The sequence below is a fragment of the Danio rerio genome, chromosome 5, assembly GCF_052040795.2.
Source record: "Danio rerio strain M-AB ecotype USA chromosome 5, GRCz13ab, whole genome shotgun sequence".
Classification (NCBI taxonomy): domain Eukaryota; kingdom Metazoa; phylum Chordata; class Actinopteri; order Cypriniformes; family Danionidae; genus Danio; species Danio rerio.
Window position 1 is genome coordinate 79,974,864 of NC_141025.1, and position 15,084 is coordinate 79,989,947.

Below are 15,084 nucleotides of genomic sequence, written 5' to 3' on the forward strand. Positions count from 1 at the left end.
CGCAAGTATAGTGTTTCCTTGGTTACCACTGTAAACAAATCAACACTTGCAGCTGTATTATGAATCTCTCAGAGGCACACTCAGAGAACAGATAATATTGAACACACACTCCTCTAAAGACAGTCAGATTCATTCCTGTTAACTCCTGCCTTTTACCGGTTCCTTGTTACACGTCTGAAATTGCCTACTTAAGCATGTAGTATGTTTGAATGTTAATTTACTACTCGAAGAAAGTGTGTTGATTAGAGTGTGAATGTGAGTATTGAAGGCTGATTTATACTTCTGCGTCAGGCGCATGCATATGCTACAGTGCAGCCCACGCGTTGACACATAGCCCTACACCGAGCCATCGGTGACGTTGACGCGCACCTCTCAAAAAATGTAACTACACGTCATAACGACGCATAATGCAAGCTCTGTGATTGGTCGGCTTGGTAGCGCTGATGAGTCTGGGCAGGACTGAGAGCCGTGCGGAGCCCGATGGAGTGATTGTTTACAAGTGTGGAGTCGCATGAAGGAGCTCCGGATGGAAAGCTTTGTTCTGTGTTTACCTCATAGTTAAAGTTGTTGCACGTCCGCCGGTTCCTGCCTCAAACTGAGCGAGTTTAACCCACTTATACATTCAGGAAGTGTTCAGAAAAAACAAACACCAGTGAAGAAACATGATCAACCCTTGAGTCGTCTTGAGTCCGTTGTGTTAGTTAATTCACGTTCATGGATTCTGTCATGGTGCAGTGTAGTGTTTGATCATTACAGAATCATTAAGATCATCCGGGTAATTCTTGTATACTGTTTAGTCCTATACTCACACACTGTTTCTCACACACTATATAGAGCGCAGTGTGTGCTTCAGCCGTTGTGTTGATGTCAGCTCTGAGTGCTGTGGTTCAGTGTTGCACTGTAAAAAATTCCTGTAAATTTACGATGAAAATAAACAGCAAAATACTGTTTTAATGTAAAAACAGCAAGTTGCCATTTTTTACATTGCATCATGGGAAGACTTGCTCACTTCAGTTTGAGTGGTTGAGCAACAACAGTAAGGGCACTGTAATTTAACGGTTTTATACCATATTTTTTTCTGTGTACACAAGACGCCATTTTGGATTATCTACATGAGGTAAGTGTGCAGCTCCAAATGTGACTACCTATCTGTAAAGTACCTGTTATTTTTTAAAATCACATGTAAACATCCAATAAACACACAACTGCAACAATGATTTGACTGTGTGAATTTGAAAAGCAAGATTAGCATAAGGACTCAGTAACGTTAGTCCTCACATCTCCTGGAGCCTGGATGGATATTTTACCTGAACTTTTAGGAACAGTGCAAATGTTGAACGTTATAATTTGTGGTTACATGAACTGGAACATTGCCCTGCATTTTATGACAGATTTGAACTGCGTGCCTCTGTTTGAAACTCCAAGGTACTTACAAGAAAGGATAATTGGATAATTTGGATATTTTCGACGAGGTAAGAAGCTATATCTGTAAACGTACTATCTTTAAATTACTTATTAAATTTAAATATCATGCCATAAACATCCAATCAACACATAACCAAAGCACCTGTTTATTTAATTGCAGGATCCGACCGTGTGAATGTCTTGAGAAGAGAAAGGGGGTAACTTTAGCCTAATTTAGCAAGCTAACAATAGCTGGAGGACTCATTTTCACATCACACACAGGTAAGAATGTTAAACCTAGATTTTACATGAACTTTGAGTGAAGATTGTACAGACTCTTTTTTTTTTCATGTGGTTACGTGTAACTTGCATATTTGGTCCATTTTATTACAGATACACCTTTTCATTTGCAACTCCGGTGCTTCTAAAAATAACATTTTAAGATCGAGTGAGACCTTTGTTATTTTTACGTTATTGCAGTTGGTTTATATAGAAATTGACTAGAGTTACGATCAGATTTTATGCTTGGTAATGTTACCTAAAGTGGCAGAGCTTTTAATCTTTTTGATGATGTGAGTAAGGAGTAACTGCTATTATAATGAAAATTCTTTACAATTCATTTTTGACCAATAGATGTCTGCCACCACTGCTAATCTTGAAAAGATGGGTAACCTGCCTGTGACTCCTCATTTGATTCTGCCTGGTAAGTATTTTGTGATTAAGATAGGGAAAAAATCAAATTTGTGTCCCGCTATAGACTTTGCTGGTTTGTATTTGACGAAATAGATTCATAAATTTTTAATTCATTAAAGCAAAGTCTCATTTAGTTGGAAATGTATGTATTTGTTTTGATCTGATACCCAAAGAAATAAACTTGCCTTTTAGAAGCCTAGTTATCCTTTAGTATTACTATTGACATACTATTGTCAATGTTTTAACACATGCTTAAGACATTCTGTCACTTTTCATTATCTTTGAATCTCAGATTACCTGGTTTGATTTCATGTAGTTGCTTATTATAATTATTTAAATATTTATTTTAACTTTGAAAAATTATATTGTATGGCTTTATCACGTCTTGCATAATTTTATCATGGCCCTTTCTACACCAAGCCTTTCAAAACAAATGATAAATCACAGAATTAATCTCCAGAATAATATCTAAATAATACTTTAATCAACCAATTTATTAAAGGTTCAGATGATACTTTGGGCCAGTGGATAAAACAATGGATGATCAGCATGGAAGGCAGAGTAATCTGTGAGGGTGAGCATGCACACTGGAATTCCTTCAAAGGTAATATGTTTGCACTTGTTTGCATTTTTTGTTTAATTTAGCATGAGGACTTCATGGAATAGAATATTGTTATGTCCAACTTGTCACATGTGTGTTTGTGTGTATACACTACAAGTGAAAAGTTTGGAATCAGAAATATATATATATATATATATATATATATATATATATATATATATATATATATATATATATATATATATATATATATATATATATATGTCATATAATAAGCTTCTTGTGCTCACAAAGGCTAAACAATACTGTAATAGAAACAAGGACAAATACAGCAAAAACTGTGATATAGGGAAATATCAGTTAAATAGTATATATTTATCATAAACTAATTAAATCATGTACTGGTATTTTATTGTATTTAGTTTAAAATGTGATTCTTGTATTTTAAAGTTAAATTTTGATCATCATTAAAAATACTAGTCCTCAGTGTCACATAATTCTCATGGTGCTTAATATAACCATCTGCTAAGAATAAACATTTATTGTTGTTGTCATAACTTTGTGAAACAATACAATACACATTATTCATTCATTTTCTTTTCGGCTTAGTCCCTTTATTATTCCAGGGTTGCCACAGCTTAATGAACCGCCAACTTATCCAGCACATGTTTTATGCAGTGGATGCCCTTCCAGCTGCAACCCATCTCTGGGAAACATCCATACACACCTATTCACACACATACACTACAAACAATATAGCCTACCCAATTCACCTGTACCACATCTTTAGACTTGTGGGGGAAACCAGAGCACCAGGAAGAAACCCACGCGAACACGGGGAGAACATGCAAACTCCGCACAGAAACGTCAACTGACCTAGCCAAGTCTCGAACCAGTGACCTTCTTGCTGTGAGGTGACAGCACTACCTACTGCGCCACCACGTCAGTACACATTATACAATACTATTTCAAAGTACCATTGAAAATTAATTACTTTTACTCATCAAACTAAATTGTTCAAGCATGAAAGTAAATTAGACAATGCGGTGGCTAGGTAGGTAGTGCTGTCACCTCACAGCAAGAAGGTTGCTGGTTCAAGCCTCGACTGGGTCAGCATTTTCGTGTGGAGTTTGCATGTTCTCCTTGTGTTCGCGTGGGCTTCCTCCGGGTGCTCCGGTTTTCCCCACAGTCCACATGCGTGACATGCGATACAGGTGAATTGGGTAAGCTAAAATTGTCTGTAGTGTATGAGTGTGAATGAGAGTGTATGGGTGTTTCCCAGTGATGGGTTGCAGCTGGAAGGGCATCCGCTGCGTAAGACATATGATGAATAAGTTGGCGGTTCATTCCGCTGTGGCGACCCCAGATTAATAAAGGGAAAAAGCCTAAAAGAAAATGAATGAAGGAATGAATAAAAGTAAATAAATTTTTTATAATGCAAAAAAGATTTTTTTTTAAATTTACTTATTTTTTTTATCAAACAATCATAAAAGAATGTATCAGTTTCCAAAATACTTTGAAGCTTTTTTTTAGCACTGATCATTATAAGAATCAATATTAGGGGTTTTGTACCAACAATATAATGATTTCTTAAGGATCATGTGACACTAAATTAAATGTGAAACTATGTTCAATAAGAAAAAAAATAACAATTGAAAAATTTGAATTATTTAAATTGTGTAGTAACTAGGGATGTAACAATATTGTAAATACCGTCATACCGCAATAGTAATTTTTTTCAATATTACCGTAGGCGCATGACTCAATAAAACTATTTTTCTGAGAAAAGTTTGCTTAGGCGAATGAAGTGAACGGGAGGTAGCGGGAACTACAATTCCCATCAGCCCAGGCGTGGCCATCATCCTTTGCAGTCTGTTGTCGCTACAGATCCAGTAATGCGGAAATGGAGTGTGGTGCTAGTAGCGGGGAAGAAAAAGAGCTGGAAACGATCGAACCTAAAGCGGGTTTCAAATCGGATGTGTGAAAGCATTTCGGTTTCTCTCTAAAAAGATACAAGAAAGGGGAAAAGGTTACAGACAAAGAAAAAAAAAAACAGTATGCAGGCACTGCCAGACTGTTGTGAAATATAAGTCGGGGAATACGACTAACAACAGTCATGGAGACTGCAGAACACAGCACACTTGTTAGATTGATGCAGACATTGACTTGTACCGCAAAGAGACCTCTATCTCACTCATGGCTTGTCCTCTCAAGTGGTGGAAAGACAATGCACAACGTTGCCCACTGCTGTCAACCTTGGCTTAATCATATCTCTGTCCCAGAAACCTCAGTCCCAAATGAGAGGGTTTTTTCTGTTGCAGGGGACATGCCCAGAGATCCCAGCTTTTACCAGATTATAGTTATATGATCATTTCTTTAAAAAACCCATCTCTATCTAAGTGAGTGAGTGATTAAATGTTGAATGTGATGAGTTTTCAACAATACTAAATTGAAACTTTTTTTATATATATATAGTTTAATAGTTTTTTGTTATTAAAATTTAAAAATTGAATTTCCTGTTTCGAAACTTACAGATAGATGGCTAATTTGTATGTCATTGATGTGTTCAGTGCTAAGGTAAATAAACACTTTTGGCACTTTTTTCGAGTCTTTTCATTAGTTTTGTTTTTCCTGTAAATTATTCAATAAGTATGCCATTCATACCGAGGTATTATCGTACAGTGAAATTCTGATACTGTTACATCCCTAGTACTAACACTTTAAAATTCAACATTTTTACTTTATTTTTGAACAAATAAATGCAGCCTTTGTGAGCAGAATAGCCTTTTTAAACATGACCTCTAAAAAATCTGTCCTTCAGATTAATATTTTGAATAGAATGCTTTACAATTATATATTTGTGCATAAACATTAGATTAGTCAAAGCCAAAATTGGAGCTAATAAACTTAGTACACGGCAGTGAATATTTTGAATATTTATATATAAAATATATATAAAATATATATATATTATATATTAAGGTCAATATTATTAGTCCCCTAAAGCAATACATATTTTTGATTGTTTACAGAACAAACCATCATTATACAATGACTTTAATTAACCTAATTAACCTAGTTAGGCGTTTATATGTCACCTTAAGCTAAACACTAGTATTTTAAGAAAATATAGGCAATTATTATCTACTGTCATCATGGAAAAGATAAAAGAAATCAGTTATTAGTTTTTACAAATTAGTTATTAAAACTAGTATGTTCAGAAATGTTGAACAAATCTTCTCTTTGTTAAACAGAAATTGGGGGAAAAAAAATATATTATATTATATACAGTTGAAGTCTGAATTATTTGCCCCCTGTTTATTTTTTTCCCCAATTTCTGTTTAACGGAGAGAATTTCTTCTACACATTTCTAAACATAATAGTTTTAATTACTCATCTCTAATAACTGATTTATTTTCTCTTTGTCATAATGACAGTAAATGATATTTGACGAGATATACTTCAAGACACTTCTATACAGCTTAAAGTGACATTTAAAGGCTTAACTAGGTTAATTAGGTTAACTAGGCTGATTAGGGTAATCAGGCAAGTCATTATATAGCAATGGTTTGTTCTATAGACTATCTAAACATTATATAGCTTAAAGGGGCTAGTAATTTTAACCTTAAAATCAATATTTAAAAAAATTAAAACTATTTTTATTCTAGTCAAAATAAAACAAGACTTTTTTTCTGGAAAAAAAAAATATTATCAGATACTGTGAGCATTTCCTTGCTCTGTTAAACATCATTAGGAAAATAATGAAAATAAATAATTCAAAAAAAAGGGCTGATAATTCTGACTTCAACTGTACATATAGCAAATAGGGACTTTAACTATGTACACACACGTCACTGGTGTTGTTCAAAAATCAAACATTTTAACATTTGAATGCCCTTTTCATGTCTTTAATCTTCATCATATAATAATAACCTTTTTTCAGGGAAAACCATTTTAGTGCTGCAAAAATGCATGTGCTTTTTCACTAAAATTTTCTTTCAGAACAGAAAATCACTTTTGCAGATAGTTTATTTCTTTTTGTAAGTCATACAGTTTTAAATACCTTGTTCACAGAAAATCTTTTATTCTTATTATTCAGATGCTTTGCTGGCATAAATCCAGAGAGGGGAACCAAGGCTGTGAGAGGAAATGTGACGTCAAAAACAACTGGCAAGACAGTTCAGAAGAAGACCATGACTGTAAACCCCAAGGTTTCAAACCTTTTAAAGAAACTAATGGACTTTGAATGGGACTTTATTTAAAATGCAGCTAGCTTGAACCCCCTACTTTTGCAACACAGAGGCCTTTTTTTCTTTATTTGCTGAAGCTCATTTTGGGGCTATATATTTTTATATTTTATATCCAAGACTAAATTGTAAAGTGGCTATTTATTAATTTTTTCTATGACATTCTGTAAGTTGCTTCCTGTTGTACAATGCTGAATACGATCTTAACATTTCTGGAGAACTTACAATTTTTGCCTGTTCTTTGGCTTAATATTTTCACAAACACAATGCAGATTTTATTTTGTGTTGTTTGAAAATAAAAAATGTGAAATATAACTTGGATTTATTTCTCTTTTTGAATCATTTTAATCTGAAATAATATGGTTAAATATGGATTGTAATTTAACAGCTTTATGCTTCTAAATAACAGATGCATGCTGTAGATAAAATGTAAAAAAGGTAGGGCACTGTATTTTTACATTAGAATAACAGTGGTATGCTGTATCTTACAAAACAGTATCATGCTGTTAATTTAAAATGGTAGGGCACTGTATTTTTACAGTTCCATAACAGTAGATTACTGTGGCTAAAAAAAGAGTATCATGCTGTTAATTTAAAACGGTAGGGCACTGTATTTTTACAGTTCCACAACAGTAGAATACTGTTGCTAACAAAAACAGTATCATGCTGGTAATTTAAAAAACGGTAAGGCACCATATTTTTACAGTATGATAATGGCAACCACAGCTGCCAGTAGATTACCGTTTTTTTACAGGGAAATTTTTTACAGTGTGGAGCAGCTGTGTGACTCCTGCAGACGGATCTGCCTCTGGAACTCGTGCTTTTTGAACTAGTCATCCGTCAGGAGCGGGCCGCGTTTCACTACATCTTAATAAAGTAATCCCCCTCTGGTTTTCCCTCCCTCTGGAATGCTCTTGTTCTCTGGGTTTCTCTGTGCTCATGCAGGATGTGACAGTGATTTGTTTTCTTTTCAGACTCGGGCTCCAGTAGTTCATCATTTCTCCAGCGTCCCTCTGTATCTGCTCTTGTAGATCTGTGCTGCGCCGGCCTCTTCTCCATCTCTGGATATTAATGTGAACGTCAGCACTGGAACTGCTCTCTGACTGTTTCATTTACTCCAGCGGTGTGTGTGTGTGTGTGTGTGTGTGTGTGTGTGAGGGTCATTGATTAGAGCTGATGATTTCGCTGATGCTGATGTGGAAGATGGGATTTCCTCAACTGCTGTCTTCATTCCTGCATCAGCGCATCTTCCATTACACGCAAAAATAAACTCACACTGAGTCTGCAGAGACCTGTAGTGTTACTCTCTACAGCGCAACACACACACAGATGCATGCACAGACGCCAACGCACAGACCCGGACACACACGCAGAAACACACACACATCTTTTGACTCAAACACACATGCACAGACTAAGACACATGCACAGCCACACACACACATACATGCACATGCACAGACACACACACACACACACACACACACACATCCTTAGACTCGAACACACATGCAGAGACACACAAACGCACACACATTCTTAGACTCAAACACACATATGTACACAAACTCACATACGCATACACACAAGCGCACACACACATGCACATCCTTGCACACACACACTTAGAAACACAAATGCACGCACACACACATGCACAGACCCAGACACACATATGCAGACACACGCGCACACATTTAAATATGCGCAGACTTAGACACGCACACACACACACACACAGAGACTTGGAAACACAATACACAGACATGCAGACACACAGATGCATGTATGGACACACACACACAGACAATACACACACATGCACAGACATGCACACACATCTTTAGACTCAAACACACACATGCAGATATGCAGACCCAGACACACACACAAACACACACGTCCTTAGACTCAAACACTCACATGCACAGACATATGCACGTTCACACACGCACACACATGCACACTTCCAAACACACAGACTCAGACCCAGAATCACACACACACACACACACACACACCTTTAGACTCAAACAAACACATGCGCACACACAGATACAGACAAGCACATGCAGAGATACATGCACAGACACACACACACACACACACACACACACACATGTTTGTCTGATCGGAAGATGTGTGGGGGGGTGCGCTCATCAATCAGCCGCTAAGCAGTGTGTACGGGCCGGGGCCGCAGGGCTGCAAGGTTAATGAATTTCGGGGGCCGCTCGGGGTCCGACTGCAGGCGTAGGAGCAGGTTGTCCAGAGAGGATCATCCGTCAGATCAAAGGGGTCACAGAATCCACCAAACACTAATACACACTCATTCTGGCCCTTCCACACGTCACACACTCTTACTCTATATGTAGAACGAGCAATCAATCAAATTAACATAACGTGATGTCATTATTTGCATATTACTGAGACCACCAATCACCTGTTAGAGTCCGCATGACATCTACATCCGCTCACTCATTCTCCTTCAGATGAGTCCCCTTATTCATCAGGGCTCGCCACAGTGGAATGAACCGCCAACAATTCCAGCATATGTTTCACACAGCGGATGCCCTTCCAGCTGCAATCCAGCTCTGGGAAACACTCATTCACACACACACACACACACACACTACATTTAGTTGATCAGTTCCCCTGTAGCACTCGGAGGAAACCCACGCCAACACGGGGAGAGCATGCAAACTCCAGCTGACCCAGCCGGGACTCAAACCACTGACCTTTTTGCTGTGAGGACACAGTGCTGACCACTGAGCCACCTGTTTATTTAGCGCTCTCACATCATGATGCTTCAGGTGATGATGAATCTGCGCACGTTAATCAGCTGGTAAAGGTGTCTGTTGTGGAAATCTTCAATAAACTCTCAGTGCTTCCGTGTTTGGATTGGCTCCCTCTGTTGAAAGCAACCTGAAGGTTTCCATAGCAACTGCATATTAATATACTCTATTAATGATGCGCAAATGAAAGCCCCGCCCCATCACTATTCACTCTTAGTTGGAAGTAAATCACCATAATGAAATAAACGTCTCTGCAACGTCTGCTTCACGTGGACTTTTATTTTGGCTCTCCATCTGCGTATTTAGCGAACACGTTCTTGTCCTCAATGCGATCATGGCAGTTCGTATGTTTTTGATTTAATTGCTAATTTGTATTCATTTGTACGATCTCATTTGTAACTTTTAGTTTTTTTGCTTATCTACAGTGGGTTTAGGGGCGGGGTTTGGTGCCACGCCTCCTTATATTGTAAATTTTCACACAATTGAAATCGAGTTTGTACGAATTAGCTGCTAACCTGACCAAATGTACAATAATTATGCGAGATTAGTTTACTGCATTCAGTTCATTTCACAGTATATCGGCCCAATCTTACGAGGAAACGTAACTATTTTACCTATTCTCAGAAAGTGGCTAATTTGTACTATTTTATTTGTATGAAAACGTTTAATGTTGTAACAAGAGGCGTGTCCTCAAACTCCACCCCGGGGTGATACGGAATATGAAATTGACACAGAATTTAGAAACATCAACATTAGTTGTATATAAATGTATATCTTACATGCCTTGGTTGCGATTGTGCATGAATATTATTGTAAATAAGTCACGCCATATATTACTATATTAGTTTGTAACGTGATTCCGCACACCTTTCGTTGAGCTGCTGTGGAGAAATAGTTATTGTGAAAAGCGCTATACAAATACACTTGAATTGAACTGATCAATATTCTAGTAAAGTTGACACGGTGGCTCAGCGGTGTCGCACTGTGGCCTCACAGCAATAAAGTCGTTGGTTTGAGCCTCAGCTGGGTCAGTGTGTTTCTGTGTGGAGTTTGCATGTTCTCCCCGTGTTGGTGTGGGTTTCCTCCGGGTGCTTCGGTTTCCCCCACAGTCCAAACACATGCGCTATAGGGGAACTGATCAACTACACTGGCCGTAGTGTATGAGTGTGTGTGGGTGTTTTCCAGTACTGGGTTGCAGCTGGAAGGGCGTCTGCTGTGTAAAACATATGCTGGAACAGTTGGTGGTTCATTCCGCTGTGGCGACCCCTGATGAATAAAGGGACTAAGTTGATGAAACATGAATGAATTTCCATTAAATTTTAATTGTATCAAGGAATTTTTTTGTGAGCATCAACAAATATCATATCACTGATTATATCATCAAATAGTATCAGATTACCTCCATGTTTTGGTGATCCATGGAACTGTATAAGTAAATCTGCTGTTATATTTGTGAAGTCAATGTTCACTTTCAGCTTAATTTCTGGAGCTTTTGCAGGAGTGTCATCAGAAAGCGATCAGCGCAGTACACCTCCATCTGCAGATGTAAAGTTTTTCCTTATCACACTTTATCAGTTTAGCCTAATCCTACAGTTTCACTAAACCAAAACACAGCCTACGCTTCTCTATTTGTCATTTTACCCCCAAAACACTCATCTTTTTCACATCTACATGTTTGCCTGCCACTAGAGGTCAATGGTTAACTCCACGTTGGCTCGGAATGGTCTGTTTTCTCAAGGCTGACGTGTTGGAGATTTACAGAGAGGCCTGTGATTGTTGCTTAAACCCTCTTTAATCCTCAGGATTTTCTGCACAATTGCTAATTTGTCATCTCTATCATTAATATCTGATGCAAAATACAGGATGTTCTCTGAAAGCAATGTATTCAAATAAACTGTAAAGAGATAGTTCACCTAAAAATGTCAAGTCTGTCATCATTTATTCAACCTCTACTTGTTTATCATTTTCTGTTCAGCTTAGTCCCTTTATTAATCTAGGGTCACCACAGCACAACGAACCACCAACTTATCCAGCATGTGTTACGCAGTTGATGCCTTTCCAGCTGCAACCCATCACTGGGAAACACCCATACACACTCATTCACACTCGTACACTATGGCCAGTTTAGTTGATCGATCCCCCTATAGTGCATGATTGGACTGTAACCGGAGCACCCGGAGGAAACCCACGCCAACACGGGGAGAACATGCAAACTCCTCACAGTAACTAACCGAGCCTGGACTCAAACCAGAAACCTTCTTGCTGTGAGGCAATTGTGCTACCCATTGCACCACCGTGCCGCCCCTGTTTCTTTATTATGATGAACACAAAAGAAGATAATTTACAGAATGCTGAAAACCTGTAACTACTGACTTCCATTGTGTCTGTTTTTCCCACTATAGAAGTCAGTGGTTACAGGTTTTCAGCATTCTACAAAATATCTTCTTTTATTCAGAAGATCGAAACTGTAAATGTTTGAGTGAATAGGGAGTACATTTAATTCGTAGTCACTTCGTTTTAATTTGGTAATATTTAAAAAAGCTTAACACATTTTATAGACAACCCCAGTGCTGGGTTAATATTTCAATTCAATTTAATTTCTGTGTGCTGCTGGGTCATTTTCATCCACTCTGGGTTGGTTATGAGTCTTAACATGGCCTCGGCTTTCTCTGTGTTTCAGCAAATGTGATGATTTTTGCTGACAAATCTTATTTTGACACATATTTTGGGGGAAATTCTTTGAACTTATCAACACTCTGTCTGACTGACTCCCCGTTGGTGCTGTTTTTGTCCTATTGACTTTCATTATAATCCCAGTTATTGAATGCAAAGCCATGACAGCAGATAATCCTGCAACACAACACACAAAAGTTAAATGCCACTTAATAACCCAACATTTCTCCATATTGACCCAGCATGTTTAGTGTGATGATGAGCTTTTTTATTCTATAGCTCCAATAAGGTCATGTAGGTTAAGGTCTTTATAAGTGACTAAATGAAACGTAAGTGTTAATGTGTTTGTGGTATGGCGTTGTTGAGCTGCATTCAATAAATTCAGAATTCCAGGTAAAATCTTTGACATTTATTCAGCTTTCTATGTACATGTTGTTGTATGTACAGCTCTGTAATTCCTGTTGTGTGTCTGGACAGTAATTCATACACATCTGAAACCAAACCCAGCTCATTTCTTCCTTTTTTTTTTTAAAACAAAAAAACAAACATGTTTGACTACCAAACTCAAAATGAAGATGAAAAACAAATGTCGAAAAGTCAACCTAGCAAACAGAGATTAAAGGGAAAGAAGGAGTTTTATAATACAGGAAAAATAAATACTATTAACAGGAAAAATCTGCTGACTACGAGTGTCCAAAATCAACATTTCCATAGCAGAGATGCTTCAGCTTCTAGCAGTTCAAGAGTCTGTGATGTCCAGAAGATATAGAAATATTGAGAGCGTTAGCTTATAAGTACTATTAGTCTAACAATCTGCTGTGTTTAGAGTGCTGATTCATGAGTCCAGATCATCTAGAGGATTAAAAGTGCTTGTTTGTCCAATTCATCTCACAGACTACTCTCTGAAAAACGCCGGGCTGCTTTAACGGTGGGTCAAATATGGATATGCTCAATTGTAATTTAAATGAAATAAAATGATCTCAATGCTATTTAACCCAATATTATGTTGCAGAAACAACAACCCAGCTTTTTTTAAAGAGTCTATCAAAGACTTAATGCTAATTTACAGACACAGATACATAAATGATTCTCTAAAGACAAAACAAAAGTAATATATCCCTGAATAAAATCTGCATTCACCAAGTAAAACACTGAGCTTAAAGAGACAGTTCACCCAAGATATGAACATTCAGCCTTCGTTTGCTGATCGTCCGCTTGTTCCAATTCTGTTTCGTTAGATGGAGATATTCTGAAGAATCAAGTAAAGCTAACCCTAACCCGAACTGAAAAGCACCTTTTTTTTTGTCTGTACTGTTGATGTCATGGATGTTTCTCCAACATTCTTCAGAATATCTTGTTTTGTGTTCAACAGAAGAATGATATTCATGTTTGCATCCTCTCGAGTGTGAATAAATGAGTACATTTGAGTGAACTATCCCTTTAACCCTTAAAGACCCGCACATCTTCTCACGGCTAAAGTAAGTGTTATTGATAAACATTTAAGAACTGCTGATCCGATCTGTTCCATTCAAACAGTGACATAAAGAAGACATCCTCAGCTCTTTAGTGGCCCATTTGGACATGGTCTGAGATATGGCATGAGTTGTTGGGTTGTTGATGCATCGTCCCAATACCCCAAACTGTTTTCAACCAGTGAACATAGACTGTTTGTTTTGGGGAAATCTGAGCGATCACAGAGTAAAATGTCTTGCATGTATGCCCACATCAAACGTCAGGCTCTTCTGTTTAAGAGGATATATGACACTTGATGCTGAAATAAAAATAAGACTGCTGAAGACAACAACAGAAATACAGGCGAACACAAATCTCCAAAGCTCTAGGTCTTTAAGGGTTACACTGCAGGAGATGCTTCTCTTACTTTGAGTTTAACTCTCATGTCTACTTCAGATATCTAAAGATTTTTAAATCAAGAAGCATTTTCTAGACAAGCAACAAATATATTTTCAGAAATAATGAGTCAAAATGAAGAGAGTTTCTCATCAAAACAAGCAAAATAATCTGACAGTCGGAGAAGTGAAATAATGTAGACATAATTTGATTATTCTGCTTTCCCCATTGTCAGATTATTCTGCTTGTTTTAATGAAAAACTCACTTTATTTAGACTCACTGTTTCTAAATACAACACAATACTCTCTGCTTGTCCAGAAAATGCTTCCCGATTTAACATCTCATAGATATTTGGACTAGAAACGAGAGTAAAACTCTTAGTGAGAGGCATTTTCCTGCAGTGTGAGCAGATCTGTTGTGGTTGGACAGACGAATGAAGCTCGGTTTCATTTTTCCCATTATTCTACAAGTTAACAGAAACCATCCTAAACACATCGCACCTCATACTTCCAAAGTACAACATGGAAAACATCTCCAATAATGAAATGGGGAAGAAAAGAGACTATAAAACTGGATTAGTTTCCTTATAACGTTTTCAGTCTTGATATAAAACGTCTCTGTCCTTGTGTCTCGCAGTCAGTTTTCACATCGCAATCTCAGCAGACCAAACTGATGATGCTCCTGACACAAGCTGTAGGTATAAAAGGTGTAAATACAGCGGGTTAAACAGCACTGAACACATCACCATTATTCTCAAAGGTTAATTATTCGCCCTTCTGTAAAATATTCATTCTTTTATAAATATTTCTCAAGCAATATTTTAAAGTAAGGAAATGTTCACAATATTTCCTCTAATAAAAGCAG

At 37.4% G+C, this 15,084-nt stretch overlaps 1 protein-coding gene and 1 long non-coding RNA gene across 3 annotated transcripts in view; one reads left to right on the top strand and one right to left on the bottom strand.

Moving 5' to 3' along the window:
* Positions 1-1,980: 1,980 nt before the first annotated feature.
* Positions 1,981-6,867, top strand: LOC147844569 (uncharacterized). The gene is made up of 3 exons (XR_015492228.1): positions 1,981-2,107; positions 2,600-2,701; positions 6,759-6,867. It is a non-coding gene; the product is annotated as an uncharacterized LOC147844569 (long non-coding RNA).
* Positions 6,868-12,765: 5,898 nt separating this feature from the next.
* tbx5a (T-box transcription factor 5a) overlaps positions 12,766-15,084 on the bottom strand; it is a 43,088-nt gene continuing 40,769 nt past the window's right edge. For both annotated transcript variants that reach the window (XM_087251198.1, XM_087251201.1), the window contains one exon: positions 12,766-14,911. The gene's annotated coding sequence lies outside the window, so the exon portion shown is untranslated. The remainder of the gene's footprint in view (positions 14,912-15,084) is intronic.